A 16,709-nucleotide genomic window follows, 5' to 3' on the forward strand; every position below is an offset into this window, starting at 1 on the left:
AGGTTTTAACCATTGATCTTCCTTCAATGATGTTGGCACAGTCTAAATATGGGATTAAAACACAGTTTATGTTTGAAAAATCAATAAATCAATAAGTTAAACACATACCTTATTTTTTCCACTACGCGTAGGTTCTTGCCTCTTGCGTTTTCTGATGCAAACTTTTGATGATAAAAATATCCGATTCTGGTTTGGTCATAAGTATCTTCTTTAATTGATCAACGCTGACATATTTTAAAATGTTTTGAAACATTTCCCACTCGTCTTTCTTCGGTACACTCCTTATTTGGTTGAACTGAAATGTTTTGACTGCATATTTATACGGTCCACTAGATAATGAAAGTACTAGAGGGTATTGAGCTGAAAGTACAGCAAGTTCTCGAGAACAATATTGATAATCATCAAAGTATATGATCTGAATATTCTAGTAACTTCTGAATACAATTTCCCAAACAGTTGAATATTTTAAGAAATAGTTTGAGATGAAAGATCTTGGAAAACAAAGTTTTGTTTGAGATTACAGCTTGAGTACATTAACAATGAAATCCTTGTGCATCAAATAGTATATACAGAAAAGGGTACTCAAGAGATTTAATATGGATCAGTCTCACTCATTATCTAGTACATGGGCGTGAGATCACTTGTTTTGGACACTGATCCATTTAGTCCAAAGGTGGACGATAAAGAAGTCCATTTAGTCCTGAGATGGGTGATGCAGAAGTCTTGTTTTAGACACTGATCTGTTTGGTCCATAAGAAGGACGATGAAGAAGCCTTTGATTTTGGTTTATTTTATACTAACCAGCCCAAAGAGGGGTTATTTGGTTTTGTTAATTTGTTTTCCAGAAAGGTTAGGTTTACACATGGTGGTACATGCATATCACAGCAACATTATCCAAGATTTCATGTGTGTGTATTTGAGGTCGATGACTCAATATGTTCGATCAGATTGTGGCATGGCCGATGGTAAAGAAGAACCAACTATCATGTTCGAGGACGAATCATATTTTTCCCAAGATCTTCATCACCCACGGATTGTAGAAAATTGGAGAGGTCCAAGGGACCTTCAGTAATGTCCAAATCAGAGGGAGTAATGTGTGTTGTACTCTTTTTCCTTCACTATGGTTTTATTCCAATTGGGTTTTCTTGGTAAGGTTTTAATGAGGCAACATTAAAACACATTACAAGCTCTAAATGGTTATGACATCCAAGAGGGAGTGTTATGAATCAGATTGCGGATGGCTCATAACCAAGAGATTATGATTTGTAATCTTTCCATTTATCTATGACGGTGTAATATCCTATATAAGGAACCTCTATGTCATGAATAAAGATAAACTTTTCCATTACTTTCACAACATTTCGATGAAATAAAATGTTGACGTGCTTTGTTCTATATACAAACTAGTATTAACGCCGTGGTTCGCATGGGAATATTTTTCCATATAAAATATTTTGTTTTATATGACTAAAATGTATGTATAAAATAACTTCGATTTATAAGAAAGAGATGTGTATATCAAGAACAAAAACATTAAAACATTGCCTTAGAGAATATATAAAATCATTGATCTTCCTATTTTTCATGGTAGTTAAGAGAATACAATGGAGTTGAAAATAAAATTTAATCATTGTGTATTAATATATCAAACATCTAAAAGAAAACATTGTGTATTGGAAATATTGCAGTAATATAAACGTGTACCTGCTAATTAATATTTATTTGTGCTTATCCTAAAATTTAATCAGCTTTTACGTGGCATTGTCATCTTCAACTTCTTGTGTCCCTCTCGCTATTGATTACTTAATATCTGACTGAAACATTAAACCTTTAAAGAAAAGAGTATCAAAGTGCTCAGCATAATTTTACCAAAAAAAAAAAAAGTGCTCAGCATATCATATTAAAGGATGTTTTAGTTTACAATATGATCCTTTAATTTTGTGGTGAATTAATAGATGCACATTTACCTTTTATCAAAGATGTTCTTCTAATTCAACCACGTCTTCATCTGCATTGGTGTATGCTTTCTATTTTCGTCCTCTTTCTTTCTCTTTTCTTTGTCCTAAAGTCTTTGTTGGAGTCGAGTCTCCTCCAATTCAGATCCACCATATCCACTCTTTCTTAAACCTTTCTATAACTCTAAACCGGTTCGGTGAAGGATGTTTTGCCAAAGAAGATAGCTTCACTAGGAAATATCAAATATGCTTTGTTGGTATCTGTTTCCTACAGATCAATTTCAGCACTGGCTCGGGACATTCCATACGACCCCAAATTTGCATTAAGATCATAAATCTTTCATACTTTGTTTTAGATAGATAGAAGTTCCTGTGATATTTGTTTATCCAATCTAAGAATATTTCAAAATATAGAAAAGCAAAAGATAGTGGGAAATGAAAATGATCGTGGGTTGTAGATCGTAAGAAACTGTTGTACATTACAATTTTTTTAGATCATTATCTTACTTAACTGATTTTCTTTTAAAAAAAAATTAAATATTTTTTCCATACGTCAGAATCTGACTGGCAAGGTGACGTGTACTTTATTATTATATAAGGGATCCGGTTAATTTCAAACCGGTGACTCGGTGAGTTGTTGGTTTCAACATACACATTACATCAGAAATGGGGCGGACACAGAGCTTTAGAGCATGTTTATCCGTAAATGGATTTTTTAGATTTTTTGGCCTAAACAAAAAAAATTAAAGAGAAAACCATTCGCGGGCCGCTACGAGTCAGTGGGACCCACGAATAGTGTAAGAAACTCACTAAAATCGGTTCTTAGTTAGTAGTTTTTGTAACCGATCATTAAGGATTTTGTGGGGCCCACACACTAAGAACCTCAATAAGGATTCCAGATAAACATGCTCTTAGTGGGTGTGGTATGTGCCCCACCCTAAAAAACAAATTTCATTAATAATTAGTGTAAGTTTGTTCTAAGTATATATATGCTAAGCTATTAGTTATAAGAAAATGGTTGTGTGACCCATACCAAAAGGCATCCTTGATCCGCCATTGAAATGCCTATCTAACCCACGACACACATGCAGATTTTTCTTTCTTTTACTTCCGACACATAAAAGTTCTTATTATAATTAAACATCAAATCAACATTTTAATATTTTGCACTCGATCTAAACCCTAGATTTAAAGAAACAAAACTTCTCGTTTATGTTAAATGCTAGTATTAAAAACAAAGTTCAAAATCCCTAAAATGAAGTAAATAAATGTGATTTTGGAAGAAGAAAGAGGGATCTCTTTCTTTAATATTTTTTCTCACTCACTAAACACTCCTCGGTTTACCGGAGCAGTTTGGAAAAAGAAAGAGTGATCTCTTCACTTCCATTGGTGGCAGGATTAGAAAAAAAGGAAGCAGCTGGTTAAACAGATTCTTGTCGAAAGAGGGGAAAATGACTATGATCAAGAGTATACTCTCTCCCATTCCGTCACACGCTATGAGCTGCTTTAAATTTCCAGTTTCCTTTTGTAAACGGATCCAATCTGCAGTTACTCTATTCTGGTAGGACGATCAGGATGGACAGAAAAAAATGGCATGGGTTTTATGGGAAAAAATGATACAGCCAAAAGACATCGGAGGTTTCGGATTTAGAGACTTCCAAGCTTTCAATGATGTTTTTCTAGGAAAATTGAGCAGGAGGATACTCAACAACCCTGAGCTCTTGATATCCAGGATCTTAATGGGGAAGTACTGCCCCTCGGAAAGCTCCAGGACGTGGCACAAAAAAACAGCAACTTTACACGGGTGGCGCGAAATCCTGTTAGGCAGAGACTTGCTTAAAGAAGACATGGGATGGGTCGTCGGAAATGGCTCCTCTATATGTTGACATGAAGAATAAAACAAAGGGAGATGTCGGCAAGATTAAATAATGAAGTAGTGGAGGAAGTGGGAGGAGCGGCCATATCACTTACCAAATGGAGAGGAGCGGCCAGTCCACTGCTAGTTGTTTATTCTTCCACCACTGAGTGTTTATTGCTTTTGTTTTCTTTAAATACATCATGTATGTTACACAATTAAACACACAATTCAATACAAACATTTTTTTCATTCTCTCAATCTCGCAAATCCTCTCATCCTCTTAATTTCGAAAATTTCTCTTCTCTCTCAAATACTTACGGTTACTTCACTCCTTTTTTACTTTGTTCTTGTGCTTCATCACGGTTCAAACACTTAGAAGCTCTCATAATCCCACAAATTATCATGGTATCAGAGCAGCAACACTCTTGAAACCTTTCTAAATTCCGCAAAATCAAAACTCTGTTTCTAGTTCTTGTTGTTCTTAGTATTCTTGCGGCATTTACCCAGAAAAAAAAATAAAAAAAAAACTTTACCTCTGACCAAGTAAATCCTCAAGATGGAGAACAACAACAACAATAACAACAACCGCATCAGCATACATGTGACCCTGAAGGGGATTAACTACCTCTTGTGGGCCAGGATGGTGAAGATTGCCCTTGGAGGAAAGGGTTTGTGGATTGCCCTTGGAGGAAAGGGTTTGTGGAGTCATGTCTCAGCAGAAGCGGCTCCAAAACAAACCACCCAAGGAGAAGATGGACAGGAGATTGTGGTAGCTGCTGATGAAGACAAATGGGCTCAGGAAGATCTCATGGTTCTCACGGTGCTCCTTAGCTCCCTAGAACTCGCCATCATGGAGTCTTACTCCTACTGTGAAACTACCAAGCAGCTGTGGGATACACTCTACAAAGTGTATGGAAATACCTCCAACCTTACAAGGGTCTTTGAAGTAAAAAGAGCTATCAATACCCTCAACCAAGGAGATATGGAGTTCCAGCCTCACTTTGGCAAGTTCCGGTCTCTTTGGGCAGAGATGGAACTACTCAGACCACATACTACCGACCCTGCCACTCTCTTAACCAGGCGTGAAGAGGACAGAGTGTTTGGACTACTGCTCACGCTTAATCCATCTTATGGGAGCTTAATCAAGCACATCCTGAGAGCTGACAAGTTACCTGACCTAGATGAAGTATGCGCTCAAATTCAGAAGGAAGAAGGCTCTGTGGGCTTATTTGGAGGCAAGGGAGACTTAAACATGGCACATCAAGCTGAACGAGTCGTGTCAAACAAGGCAGCTTACAAGCTAGATGAGAAGAAAAACCTAACATGCGATCACTACAAGAAGAAGGGCCACATGAAGGACAAATGCTGGATACTACATCCGCACCTCAAGCTCAACAAATTCAGGGACAACCGCCCTCAATACCAAGATGCAAGAGCCAACTTCTCAACTGATGGTGCCGAGCCAACAACACCAATCACCATGGGTATAAGCAACCTAGGTGTGGGAAGTGCTACTGCCTCCACATCAGGCTATGCCACGCCAAGAGCCAATCTAGATGAGACCATCAAGAAGTCTGACTTAACCGCTCTCATCAAGGCTCTCAAGGAATCTGGTATATCTAAAACTCTTGGCATCTCCCTTAATGCTTCTCACAATGCAAATGGTTCTATGAATAATTTTAAATCGGCTAAGCTCTTAGTTATAGACTCTGGTGCTTCTCATCACATGATAAATGATTTAGAACTGATTAAGAACATATAACCGGCTTTAGGAAATGTGATGATAGCAAATGGAGATAAAATTCCAATAAAAGGTGTAGGTGAACTTAGATTGTTTGATAAAGAATCTAAAGATTTCTATATGCCTACATTTGCCTCAAACCTACTGTCTGTTAAGAAAGTAACTAATGATCTCAATTGTCAAGTTACTTTCATGCCTAACAGTGTATACTTTCAGGATATTGATTCTAGTAAGTTGCTTGGCAAAGGTGTTACCAAGGGAGACTTGTACTTACTTGAGGACACAAGACCTGTATCTCAATTATCGTGTGTGTTTCATTCTGTTTCTGAATTCCCTAAAGATGAAATCTGGCATGCTAGACTAGGACATCCCCATTCTCGTGCCTTGAACATCCTGTTGCCTAGTATTTCTTTTAAAAATGAGTGTGAAGCGTGTATATTAGGAAAACATTGCAGAACTGTGTTTCCTAAATCAAAAACCCAATATGAAAACTGATTTGATTTGATTCACTCTGATGTGTGGACTGCTCCATGTGTATCTAGAGAACAACATAAATATTTTGTGACATTCATTGATGAAAAATCTAAATACACATGGATCACTTTGTTGCAATCTAAGGATAGGGTGCTAGAAGCATTTAAAAATTTTCAGAACTATATTACTAACCATTTCAATGTTAAGATTAAAATTCTTAGATCAGATAATGGTGGTGAATATACTAGCACAACCTTCAAACAACATCTAGCTTCACATGGAATCATTCAACAAACCAGCTGTCCTTACACACCCCAACAAAATGGTGTGGCTGAAAGAAAGAATAGACACTTGATGGAAGTGGCAAGGAGTATGATGTTCCATACAAATGTACCCAAGCGGTTTTGGGGGGATGCAGTAGTCACAGCCACCTACCTAATCAACCGCACACCTACAAGAGTCCTCTTTGATGCCACCCCATATGAGGTACTAAACAAATCTAGACCATCAATTGATCATTTGCGTGTGTTTGGGTGTGTGTGCTTTGTTTTGATTCCAGGAGAACTAAGAAACAAACTGGAGGCAAAGAGCACAAAGGCAATGTTCATTGGATACTCTACGCACCAAAAGGGGTACAAATGCTATGTACCAGAGACAAGGAGAGTCCTAGTATCCAGAGATGTTAACTTCATGGAATCCAAGGCCTATTATGATGAGAAGAGTTGGGAAGAACTCAAAGATCTATCTCATTCTGCCTCGGACAGAGCTAACAACCTGAAGATTCTTATGGAAAGACTCGGCATTAACCGAGAAAAGGAACCAGAGAAAGGCCGGGACACTACTCCTTATAAAGAGACCATGGTTCATAACACTGAAGACTCTCATCCTGACCATGAAGGGGGGAATGAAGATCAACCGGCGCAAGCTCAACATGAAGAAAACCCAGTATTGTCTCATGATCAAGATGAGATGGGACAACCAGACACTGAAGCTCAAGAAGGAGAACCAAGCAGCAGTAATGAACCTGAGCAGACACAAGTCCTAAGGAGAAGTACAAGGATCAGAAGACCAGCCTCAGATTGGGTTAAAAATGATTTTGTTTACTACAATGCTCAAGCTATGGCACATCCAGAAAGTGAATTATGCTCCCTAGCTCACTATCCAGAAGAACATCAAGTCTTTATGAGTTCATTGGACCTGGAATGGATACCAAGAACATATGCAGAAGCTATGGAAGATGATGAATGGAGGAAATCGGTGGATGATGAAATGGGGGCCATGGAGAAGAACAACACCTGGTATGAGACAGAACTTCCAAAAGGGAAGAAAGCCGTGACCAGCAGACTCATACAGACCATTAAGTATCTTGCAAATGGGAAGCCAGAAAGAAAGAAGACCAGACTGGTGGCAAGAGGATACACACAAGTGTATGGAGAGGACTATCTAGACACCTTTGCACCAGTGGCCAAGCTTCATACAATCCGGATTCTACTCTCATTAGCAGTGAACCTAGAATGGAACTTTGGCAAATGGATGTGAAGAATGTTTTCCTGCAAGGAGAACTAGAAGATGAAGTGTATATGAAACCACCTCCGGGGATGGAAGAAATGGTGAAACCAGGGAATGTCCTTAGACTCAGAAAGGAAATCTATGGCTTGAAGCAATCACCAAGAGCTTGGTACCACAAGCTAAGCACTACATTGAATGGAAGGGGATTTGTGAAGTCTCAAGCGGATCACACACTCTTTACTCTCACCAGCAAGCAAGGAATTATGGTAATTCTTGTCTATGTACATGACATCATCATCACGGGTAGTGACAAGGAGGGGATCAGTTTAACCAAGACATTTCTCAAGGCCGCATTTGACATCAAAGACCTAGGAGAACTGAAGTACTTTCTTGGCATTGAGATGTGCAGATCAAAGGAAGGATTATTCATGTCCCAAAGAAAGTATACCCTGGACATATTAAAGGAGGCAGGAGACCTTGGAGGAAGAAATGCCAAGACACCACTTGAAGAAGGTTACAAGGTATTGCGAGAGGGGGAGTATGAAGACACTCCATTTGAAGATGTCAAGCAGTATAGACGGATGGTTGGGAAGCTGATCTATCTAACCATCACTCGGCCAGATGTGTGTTTCGTAGTTAATCAAGTGAGCTAGCACATGCAAACTCCCAAGGTTCATCACTGGAACATGGTGGAGAGGATTCTAAGATACTTTAGAGAAGCGCCAGGACAAGGTGTATGGATGGCTTGCAACAAGAACACTGAGGTGATAGGATACTGTGATGCAGATTGGGCTGGAGATAGAGTAGACAGAAGGTCAACCACCGGTTATTGTACATTCATTGGAGGGAATCTTGTCACTTGGAAGAGCAAGAAACAGAAAGTAGTATCTTGTTCAAGCGCAGAAGCAGAGTACAGATCAATGAGGAAGCTAACCAGTGAGCTTATCTGGATAAAGGGGCTTCTAGGCGACTTGGGAATTGAGATCACCACTCCCATGACCATGCACTATGACAACCAAGCCACAATACACATTGCATCCAACTCAGTCTTTCATGAGAGGACAAAGCACATAGAAGTAGACTGCCACAAGGTCAGACAAGCAGTGGAGCAGCAAGTGATTCTCCCATGTTATACAAGAAGTGAGGATCAGCTGGCTGACATCTTCACCAAGGTGGCCAGTAGCAAAGTTTGTGAGTCCATTCTTCCAAGACTTGGACTCATAAACCTTCCATGTCAATGATCCCCTCACCGTGGAGTATTCTACTCTTTTTCCTTTGCTTGGTTTTTATCCCAAGTGGTTTTTCCAAGAAAAAGTTTTAATGAGGGAATACTTCATGGCTTTCCAAGCTTGACACTGACTACTGTCAAGCTTGAGGGGGAGTGTTGACATGAAGAATTAAACAAAGGGAGATGTCGGCAAGATTAAATAAAGAAGTAGTGGAGGAAGTGGGAGGAGCGGCCATATCACTTACCAAATGGGGAGGAGCGGCCAGTCCACTGCTAGTTGTTTATTCTTCCACCACTGAGTGCTTATTGCTTTTGTTTTCTTTAAATACACCATGTATGTTACACAATTAAACACACAATTCAATACAAACATTTCTTTCATTCTCTCAATCTCGCAAATCCTCTCATTCTCTTAATTTCACAAATTTCTCTTCTCTCTCAAATACTTACGGTTACTTCACTCATTTTTTACTTTTTCTTGTGCTTCATCACGGTTAAAACACTTACAAGCTCTCATAATCCCACAAATTATCACTATAGAATCTGGGATGATGCATGGCTCAGCCTCACTGCTCAACTGTGACCAACAGGACCAGCTACAGAAGCATCAACAACGTGCACCGTTAACGACTTAGTTTATTGAAGGATCAAGAAGCTGGAATGTTGAGAAGATCCAACAACTGTTGCCACAATGGGAAGAGGTTATAAAAGCCATCACACCAAGTGAATCAGGAGCTCCTGGCAAGCAAATATACCTGAGCAAACCTTCCGGTGAGTACACGAGGAAGTCATGATACCACACAGCTACAAAAGAGAGAACATAGGAAATGGAACCAAATGCGGAGGAAGCGGATCTAGAGTGGTTAAGGGTGTCTGGAATCTTCATGTTTCACCCAAGATAAATATGTTCCTATGGAAAATGTTTCAACAAGCTTTGCCAGTGGGAGAAGTGCTTGCGATGAGAAACATCACCGCCGAAAACCTTTGCCAGAGATGTGGTATATCTGAATCTATAGATCATCTTTTCTTACATTGTCCGTTTGCGAAGGAAGTTTGGCGAGCTGCCCCTTTTGCAACAAATTTTTTGTATAGAGGATTGATAGATTTAAAAATGTATGGCTAAATCTGTGTGGTAGAAGTTGTTTACCTCCTACAGGTCTCGTATTAGGACACCTAGTGCTTTGGATCCTATGCCAGATCAGGTGTGCTCGAAACCAACTCATATTTGAAGGTGAGATTATGTCTGCAGAGGAAACTCTCACGAAAGCTGTGGTTATGGCAAGAGAATGGACTAACAGTCAAGAGAAGAAGAAGCACTTTCCATCCCACAAGAATCCAACTTGAACTCCAGATTTGCAGAACCATACAATCGTTAATACAGGCGGCGTGGCGAGCTACCAACCTTACTGCTGGTCTGGGATGGATGATGAAGGACCAGGAGGGCTCTCCGTGCTTCACATCAGCTGCTTATCATGTTGGATCTGCCCTGGTGGCGGAAGGCTTAGCTTTGAGGATGGCTCTCTCTTGTTGCAAGGAGAGAGGTATCAAACGACTACACTGCTTCTCGGACTCTGCTCAGCTCATCAAGGCAGTCAACAACGGTGAATCTTACCCACAGTTACACGGGATTGTTTTAGATGTATTTGCAATTCCTAGTTTTCTCGATGAACTCTCCTTTTTTGGATATCAAGAGAGAGAGAGACAGAGAGGCTGATAATCTAGCCAAACATTGTCTGGTTGACGCAGAAGCCTTTATGGCTGGAACCTAACCGCTTAAATGCATTAATATCAGTTTGTGTTAAAAAAAAAAGTAGAAAAATGTGATAAAAAGAGAATGAAGGAGATTCCTCCTTGTCATCACATTCCTCCTTCATCAATTCACTTTATATAAAAACGTTTCTTCTCCTTAAATAACACATTTTAAGATTTTATCGAAAGAGATTGGATCGAGAAATTAAAATATTAAATCACGATCATGAAGCTCGTCTGGTCGCCAGAACTGCCTCTAAAGCTTACATCCACACTGTTAGATCTGTAAGAATACTCTAAATCAGTCATGCACATATTTTTTTACCATCTTCAGTTTCTGAGTTATCTTTTCTTGAAATATAATTTCTTGATGAATTTGTATATGAATTATACAAATTCAATGGTTATTACGATATTTTATGGTTATTTGTGACGATGTGTCTGTAAGAGATTGTTGTTTAGATGTTCTTGATGTATATGAAACTAGAATCTTGATCAATTTTTTAGTTTATATATATATATATGTATATGTATCGCGGGTACGGCGGGATGGAACACGAGGCTTATCGTCAAGACTTGTACACATAGAGATCCAATCGATACCAGTGTGGGACTTATCGCCATGGTCGTCCACACGAACCGGCACCGTGTTTGAGATAAGACATGAATGTCGTGAGATGGGTTTTTATTACCGTCGAAGAGGATCAGAATAGGCTTCCTAGCTAGCGGGTGGATTAAATACATTGATCCTCGGTTTGGAGAATTGCATTTGTTCAAGTGTTAATAGAAAACGATTTGGGTAAATAAAAGGATAAGTTCCCTTAGAACAACCTCATTCATGAATATCTCAATTTGGGGTTCTCAATTTCAAAACATTAATATTTTAATACCATATCATTAGATAATTGAATTTAAATTATTTAGAAAAGATTAGATAGTTTTAAGCCAGGGCAATAGAGTTTCTAAAGAAGCTTTTCATATAATTTTTAAAAAATGTTTTGAGTTGCTCAAATTCGAACTAGTTTGGTCAAAAACTTGAGTTATTCTTGGGTTCACCTCCTAGGATGAACCTCTAGGTTCACCAACCAATAAAATTTCATTATTTCAAATTTCATATTTTAAAAAAAAGGAAACAAAATATTGTCAAGTTATATTATGTTTCTAAAATAAAAGGTAAAAAAAAAATAGTAGTTACAAAAAAAAGATTTTTTTAAAAAAATATTGTTAACGTTGTCAGCAAAACACTAAACTCTAAATCCTAATCCCTAAACCCTAAATCCGAAACCCTAAACCCTTGGGTAAACCCTAAACCCTTAGATAAATCATAAACTCTAAATCAAAAACATTAAACACTAAAATACTCAAGGGTTTAGGATTTTAGTGTTTAGTGTTTTTGATATAGAGTTTATGATTTATCTAAGGGTTTAGGGTTTACCCAAGGGTTTAGGGTTTCAGATTTAGGGTTTATGGATTAGGATTTAGGGTTTAGTTTTTTCCTGACGACGTTTTATTTTTTATCTTTTTATTTTAAAAACATAATATAACTTGATAATATTTTGTTTTCTTTTATAAAAGATATCAAATTTGAAATAACACAATCCTATTGGTTGGTGAACTTAGAGAATAAGAATAAGTCCAAAAATTTTGGAGTTTGTTTTTTTTGTCAAACTTCAAAATAATTCGTCTTAAAGATTTAAATGTTAAATATTTGTACGAGATTATCCCAAAAGGGAAACACAAACAACTGTATGTCTAATAAAAATCAGAGCCTCATATTTCTTTGCATATTAAAACAATGTACTCAATAATATTTAGATTCATTTTTTTACAAAAAAAATATATTATCTATTTCTATGTAAGTACATATGCAAAAAAAAGGAAGCACAATACAGAATTCAAAATTTCTAAGGCCAAAAGGAAATAAATTAAAATAGTCAACAATAAATAAAGCTACTTAATTAATATGACTAAACATCAATTTCTTCATGTCTTTCATAAGCTTCGTTTTCATTTTTTTAATACCTCCCATTGTCTCAGCGTTAAGACTCTCTGGCTTTAGTTTTTTCTCTCATCTTCTTTGATTTAAAAGCCATGAAGAGACAGTCATCATTATCGTCATCATCATCGCCTGATGAAAAAATCAGAAAGCTACAAAATCCTATCGTTGACGATGATTGTATCAGCGAACTCCCAGACGATCTATTACGAATGATCCTTTCAAAATTGTCCACTGAAGAAGCGGTGAAGACAATTCTCTTATAATCACTATGGATGGATTTGTGGAAATGGAGACCTCATTTCGTCTTGGATATGAAAAGGATCTTAGATAAAACCCCCTACCGAACTTTGGCACCACGTTTCCACTCAGTTGGCTAGTTCAATGGACAAGGTTCATAATTTTTATTCTGTTCATTTCTCTTCTTTTAGATTTCATTTCAATAGATGCCAAAAAATAAAAGATTTCATTTCAATCATTTTTATAAAGATTTTGTATATAAAATAATACACAAAATAGGTCGCTCTATAAACTGATGTTTGGATAGACGTAGTGCCTTGCAGATTTTGTAGTATTAAAATGTTATATGTTGATTAGATCTATGAAGTAATATGCGATAAAATACTATACTCTTTAAATACATTATTGATTATTCAGAATTTTGTAAGGTTATTGTATTAGATTCAGTGGCAAATTATAAAATAAGATGAATAAAAGCAGTATTATGTGTCGAAAATATTGAAATTTTTAGAAATTGACTTTCAATTTCGTAAAAAAAAATTTCAAAAAAAAAAAATTTCGTAAAAATGTTTTGTTATAAATTTTGACAATTTAAATTTATATTATGATTTTGCTAGTATAATAAATATTTTTTTAGTTAAAATCAAAACTACGGATAAAGCTGAAATTTGATTAAAACTATATATTTCTTAGGACAAAAAGGGATCTTAAAACAACAATTTCTAAAAATATGATCAATGGGTTTGAAAGAGAGTAAAGACTAAAGAGTAGAGAGTTAGACTCTAGAAAAAGTGATGTGTTGCATTTACGACCCCCACAGATTAAATACACATACAATTAAATAAAATCTATGCACAAACTAGACAACATTCTTTAAATTTTATAAATAGGTTTTGATAGACAACTTCTATTGCATGCATGCAGATATTTGTACATATATAGCATATGAAATTTACACCTGTACCATTTAAAAAAAAAATTATAATCATTTAATTTTGTGGTTTCTGAAGACTTTTAGAAAACACCGCGGCGACCTGGAGAGCTGCATTATCACATCCCAATGTTATGATGGTACGCTTCAAAATTGGGTCCAACATGCGATTCGTGTGAAACACACTAAAGATCTCACACTAAACTACATTCATGGTCGTAAGAGACGTTACAGAGGAACTCATTTGCTCGACATGCTCCCAGAAATATTTTCCCATCATAGCCTCACTTCACTGTCACTTAGTGGATACAGTCTACTAAGTACACGTTCCTTCAATAATTGTGGGAATCTCAAGACCCTCAAGCTTTTAAACATGGTACTCATTCGGGTTAGTACCCTTAGCACCGTTTTGGAAGCTTGCTCCTCCCTCGAGGTGATTGTGTTGCAAATCGCTTTCTTAACCGGGTTTGGTGTGTTGAAGATCGAGAACAAAAATTTGAAGTTCTTTCAAGTGACTTTCCCTTACTATGTTGAGAGGATCGAAGTGAATGCACCCTGTCTAGATGTTCTAGACATCAGGGATATCAAATGTCAGAGCAAGAATAACTTCATCCTCACTGATCCGAACAACCAGTTTAACAGAAACCATTGGGTTTCTAGGTGTGTTTATCGTCCTCACATCAGCTATAATGTATCAGAACTTGCTCAGGTACACAATTATTCTTATATTAAAATAATAATCTATTACTCAAATTTTAAACGGTTTTGGAAACTACACCGGGAGAGAAAAACCAGTTAAAACGAATATGTATATATATTATATATATAGTTTGACAACTAATAAAAAACAAATCACCAACTTGTGTGGATATAATATATAGATAGGTATATAGTTTGACATGTATGAGTTTTATGAATCATAGGAGACCAGAAACATTTGGCATGAGCTCCTGGTGAGTGACTTTCATGGTATGACGACAAGGCATGGAACTTTATCGGTGAGTGTAGACATAACTAGTCCTAAAGAAGTGAAGATATTGAAGGAACTTTTGCTTATGTGGACTACTTACACAATGATAGAGCTTGAGATCTTGTTCAAGGTATACATTCATGTCATGGTTGAATTCTCATTACTTGGATAATGTTTGATCACTTCTCTTACTCATTTATCATAATTTCCTTTTAGACCAACAATGCTTCTAGAGAAGAAGAAGGTGAATGTTATAGTGACGGCATAGCAAATGAGAAGTTGTGGGAGGATGCAACGCCGTTCCCTTACGCTGATTTTCGGGTTTATAATGTGTGGATGTATAACTTTAATGGTTCGAGTAAGGAAGAGTTTGCGTTTGCTTCACGTTTTGTGATGCAAAAGACTGTGATGATGAAGATGATGATCGAGACCTCGTCCTATCCACCGATGAAGAAGTTAGAGATAGAAGCAGCTGTGGCCAAGCTAGTGGAACTTCCTAAAGGTAATGAAGATCTTAGTATTGAGTGCTTCTGATGGAAGTTTGATTCCAGTTTTTCCATAATCCATTTCTAGAATAACTATAAACTATGATGCTAGCTTTTTTCTTTGTTAGTAAGGATTATATGGTTTTGAATTTTGGATTATTATATTCCGAATTTATGTGACAAAGGATTGAGATTATGCTTTGTCTTAATTTTAATATTATATGATTTGTTTCATGGTGCTCTTCTTTTGGTTAATGTTTTCTCAAATGTGGATTATGTTATAAACTTATGATAGAAAGTATTTGTGGTTATAAATCTTTGGGGGATTTAGTTTAGGTTTTGACTTCAATTTTTTTCTCCATAAATTAGATTTAAAAAGAAGATTGAAAATGATATAATTTAAGACTTTTGTTACTAATGTAAACATGTTTTTGTTTACTAATAAAAATATTAACACTGAAAACAAGCTGTTTAGAACAAAAGCTTTTTGAAGAAGGTGATTGTAGATCCTAAAATCTACATTAAGTATTTGATAGTGATCGGAAGTTTAATCTGGGGAAGAAAAAGGATGTGGGCAACGATATTCTTAGAACACAACGATATAATCAGGTATGAGTCGGCTAAAATGGACTATATTCGCAGGTCGAATATCATAAAGATATCGGGAAAGAGAAGACCGTGACTGAACTCGAGAACGAGCTGCCTACCGTCGTGGGATCAAGTCTAAACGTAGTTCGATTATCATCATATCGAAAGGGATGTCAGTTTCATCGGTCTTGAGAAAGACATCGGGTTTGTCGGTCTCGATCGATACATCAAGTTCGTCGGTTCTCAGGAGAGACATCGAGTTCGTCAGTTCTCTGAAGACGTCGGTTTTTATCTCTTACCATCTCGGGCGAGATGTCGTTTACCTCCGTTAGAACGAGACCTCATTTACGAATAGGGAACAATTTGAACTCAAGACGGTCAATTACGATCTCGTTAGATCGTGCATCGTACGAAGGATAAGTCTTGTTCTTCAACAAACGTAGAGACGTATTGGAGTGATAGAGAAACGTGTATGATGATGTGTAGTAAACCCTTCGTCTTATTGATCTATGTTAACGCATGTAGCCTGGATTCACTAAGTGCACACGTCTCCTCTCTTAATAATAATGGTAATGGATGGTGTTTTATTTGTCGTTGTGAGCCTCCGTAAGCTCTCTTGGAAGATAGCCTTATAAATCAATTTTTTTGTCTTTTTATAAGGGTTTCAAGGTGTTGCACGTGCTTCCTAAAATTCAGTCTTTGACATCTTCTTATGTCCATGTGAGTCCAAGAGATCGGTAACTAACTTTTGATTTCGTCTTTGACGTTCAATAACAACAAGAGACTTGGTGATGAATTATTGTCCCACAATAATCTCTATAACAACATATAATTATAGTAGGAGTGATTTGGTACAAATCATGGTCCAACATTTGCCTCCCAGTTCTTCAAACGAGGTGACTGATATCTTGCATATTTCCATTGTGTTATCCATTCATCCATGTGCATTTTGATCATATAGACTAGGATTTAACCATGTTTAGGT

At 37.0% G+C, this 16,709-nt stretch overlaps 1 pseudogene; it reads left to right on the top strand.

Moving 5' to 3' along the window:
- The first annotated feature begins 12,052 nt into the window (after positions 1 to 12,052).
- On the top strand, positions 12,053 to 16,709 carry LOC106405471 (annotated as a pseudogene).

Source organism: Brassica napus, chromosome C4 (assembly GCF_020379485.1).
Source record: "Brassica napus cultivar Da-Ae chromosome C4, Da-Ae, whole genome shotgun sequence".
Lineage (NCBI taxonomy): Eukaryota > Viridiplantae > Streptophyta > Magnoliopsida > Brassicales > Brassicaceae > Brassica > Brassica napus.